The following is a 4161-nucleotide window of genomic DNA, read 5'->3' as shown; positions in this document are numbered from 1 at the left end:
AGTGCACTTTTCATTAAAAATGACACCACATATTTATTCTGTAGGTCCATACAGTTACAATGATACCCAATTTATATAGGTTTTTGTATATTTTACTACTTTAAAAAAATTATAATTACATGCACCAAAATGTTTAAAATTGTCCTATTCTAACCCCTATAACTTTTGTGTTTTTCTGTATACGGGGTTGTATGAGGGCCCATTTTTTGCGCCGTGATGCAAAGTTTTTATTGATACCATGATTGCTTTTATTGGACTTTTTCATCACTTTTTATAAGAATTTTTTTTTTTAGAGTATACAAAGTGACCAAAAATACGCAATTTTTGACTTTTTACATGTACGTCATTGACCGTGCGGTTTAATTAACAATATTTTTGTATAATTCGGAAGTTTATGCACGCGGCAATATCACATACAGTCATGGTCGTAAATGTTGGCACCCCTGAAATTTTTCAAGAAAATGAAGTATTTCTCACAGAAAAGGATTGCAGTAACACATATTTTGCTATACACATGTTTATTCCCTTTGTGTGTATTAGAACTAAACAAAAAAGGGAGGTAAAAAAACAAATTGGACATAATGTCACACCAAAATCCAAAAATGGGCTGAACAAAATTATTGGCAAAATAAAATTGTGGAAAAATAAGATTGTTTCAAGCGTGCTCCTTTAAACTCACCTGGGGCAAGTAAATCACACCTGAAAGCACCCAGAAATGGATGGCAACAAAGCGCTGGAGAGTTCTGGTCAGCAATGAGTCCAGATCTAAATCCCATTGAACGCCTGTGGAGAGATCTTAAAATTGCTGTTGGGAAAAGGCGCCCTTCCAATAAGAGACCTGGAGCAGTTTGCAAAGGAAGAGTGGTCCAACATTCCGGCTGAGAGGTGTAAGAAGCTTATTGATGGTTATAGGAAGCAACTGATTTCAGTTATTTTTTTCAAAGGGTGTTCAACCAAATATTAAATTAAGGGTGCCAATAATTTTGTCCAGACCATTTTTGGAGTTTTGTGTGACATTATGTCCAATTTCCTTTTTTTCCTCCCTTTTTTTGGTTTAGTTCCAACACACACAAAGGGAATAAACATGTGTATAGCAAAACATATGTTACTGCAATCCTTTTCTGAGAGAAATACTTAATTTTCTTGAAAAATGTCAGGGGTGCCAATATTTATGGCCATGACTGTATTTTTATTTTTTATTTTTGTGTACATTTTTTTTTTTTATGGGAAAAGGGGGGTGATTCAAACTTTTATTTAGGAAGGGGTTAAATCACACCTATTCACTCTTTTTTTTTTTTTTTTGAAACAATTTTTACCCTTTTTTTTTTTGCCTCCATAGGGGACTATTACTTGCAATCCTTTCATTGCATACACTGTTCAATGCTATGCAATAGCATATCATTGATCAGTGTAATCTGCGCTCGATTGCTCAAGCCTGGATCTCAGGCTTGGAGCAATCAAAAGCTGATCGGACAGCGTGGAGCACGGTAAGGCACCTCCCGATCTCCTCTCAGTTGTTCGGGATGCCGCGTTTTCACCGCGGCAGTCCCGAACAGCTCTGCTGAGCTAACTGGCAGTGTATTCTCCCATTTTAGATGCCACAATCTACTTTAATCACGGTGTCTAAACGGTTAATACCAGACATCAGCCCGTTCGGCGTTGTCCGGTATAGGCCACAGGTCCTGGTTGCTGATAGCAACTGGGACCCAGCACATATGAAGCGTGCCCAGCTTCTGAGCGCACTTCACATTACAAGAGTTGGCCACCAACGTACATATACATCCGTGGTCGTTAAGGGGTTAACAAAAAATAAACCTTTTGTTATTTTTATATTAGGATAGATATATGTTGATCAAAGGCCAGGTTTCCACTTGTTTTTTGTATTTTTTTTTAAATAGTAGGATCTAGTCAAGGAAGCCTGGGGAAGAGTGGTGCAGTTGTCCATAGCAACCAAACAGATCATGTATTTTCATTTTTTAACCTCTTGGGGACCAAGGGCATACAGGTACGCCCCTGTGTTCCAGTACTTGAGGACCAAGGGCCTACCTGTATGCCCTGGTCTCGTTATCGGGGTTTGAAGCGTGCTCACGAGCTGGGCATGCTTCAAACCCCGTTGGTCCCGACTGCTATTAGCAGCCAGGACCCAGGGTTAATGCCAGACACCGCCAGTCAGGCCAATGCCTGGCGTTAACCCTTTAGAAGCTGCAATCATAGTTGATTGTGGCATCTAAAACTAAAGTAAAAGTGTCCCGGCAGCTCGGCGGAGCTGATTGGGACCAGCACGGTGAAACCTCGATGTCCCGATCAGCTGAGAGGACTGCGGGAGGGCCTTTATCTGCCTCCTCGCCATCCGATCGGTCTTCTGCTGCTCCCAGCCAGCCATGCAGGCTTAAGCAGCAGAGCACCGATAACACTGATCAATGAACAAAGGTCATTCCAGTACAGTGAACCCCCCCGACATACGATCATTTCAACATACGATGGCCTCTCAGAGGCCATCGCATGTTGAAGGCAGCATCAACATACGATGCTTTTGTATGTAGGGGCCATCGCATAAACGGCTATCCGGCAGTGCAGACTGCTTCAGCTGCCACGGATAGCCATTTACGGTGCTCCGTGTGGTCCGCTGACGATCACTTACCTGTCCTCGGGGCTCCGGCGCGTCCTCTTCAGGATCCCCTGCATCATCGGCTCTCTCCATCATTGGAGAGCGAGGATGCCGGGGAAGCAGAGGCCTTGCCGGAGCGTCAGGGACACCCCGGGGACGCGGCGACAGCGATGGAAGGCGACATCCAGGGCAGCGGTGGCGGTCCAGAGCGGCGGGGACACGTGAGTATAACCTCCAATACCAGTGGTCTTCAACCTGCGGACCTCCAGATGTTGCGAAACTACAACTCCCAGCATGCCCGGACAGCCGTTGGCTGTCTGGGCATGCTGGGTGTTGTAGTTTTGCAACATCTGGAGGTCCGCAGGTTGTAGACCACTGTCCTATACTTTACATTGCACGGATCCCTCAACATACGATGGTTCATTTGGAACGGATTACCATCGTATGTTGAGGGACCACTGTTTGTCCTGTGTTCAATGGTTTTGCATACTGTAAAATGCAGCTCAGATAATGATCTAAATATAATATATATATATATATATATATATATATATATATATATATATATATATATATATGTATATATATATATATATTTATCTGATATATCTTTTTGGATCATATTGAAGCAAAAAATATTTTGTTTGTACTGTAGACAACAAGTGTCAGTATTTAGGTGAATGATTCCGATGTATGGTTATTCTCCTGTATACGTCTGTGTATCTGACTGAGAAAAAGGGGAAAAACACCTCTACCATATGGATGCTGTTTGTATCTAACTGTTTCCTTTTTTTAACAGATATATTTGAAAGTTTCACTCTTTCTTTCGAATTTTACCTGTTATCTATAAGTGTGACCATCACCTAACATATTTCCTAATTTAAAAGACAAGTAATAAAATGTCATCTATTATGTTCCTTCCCTTGAACAAATGTGCACGTTGCCCTAAAAATATACTATAATAGGCTCTGTCCACATTGTGTTATTGCTAAGCTATCATTAAAAAGAGGAAGCCTATCATGTTTCATTTAACATTTAATCTCCCAAAAAAAAAACTATTTGTATGTAGAAAAATAATCCTTTTGTATCATTTTGTGTCTTTAGTGGTAAATCCTCCCTCCTCAAAAAATAAAAATAAAAAAAAACACACGATGCATAAGTGATATTAAAGGAGTACTCCGCCGCGCACTTTTTTCCTTTTATCCCGTCCGGGCTGCAAAATAAAAGAAAACACACTTTCTCTTACCTGCCAACGAGCCCCCGGAGCTCCGGTACAGGTGTTCGGTCCCCGGGCTGTATTCTTCTTACTTCCTGTTAGCCCGGCACGTCACACGGAGCTTCAGCCTATCACCGGCCGAGGCGGGACATCGCTGCGGCCGGTGATAGGCTGAAGCTCCGTGTGACGTGCCGGGCTAACAGGAAGTAAGAAGAATACAGCCCGGGGACCGAACACCTGTACCGGAGTGTACCGGAGCTCCAGGGGCTCGTTGGCAGGTAAGAGAAAGTGTGTTTTCTTTTATTTTGCAGCCCGGACGGGATAAAAGGAAAAAAGT

The sequence above is a fragment of the Hyla sarda genome, chromosome 2, assembly GCF_029499605.1.
Source record: "Hyla sarda isolate aHylSar1 chromosome 2, aHylSar1.hap1, whole genome shotgun sequence".
Taxonomy (NCBI): domain Eukaryota; kingdom Metazoa; phylum Chordata; class Amphibia; order Anura; family Hylidae; genus Hyla; species Hyla sarda.
Note: the sequence above shows the minus strand (reverse complement) of the source record.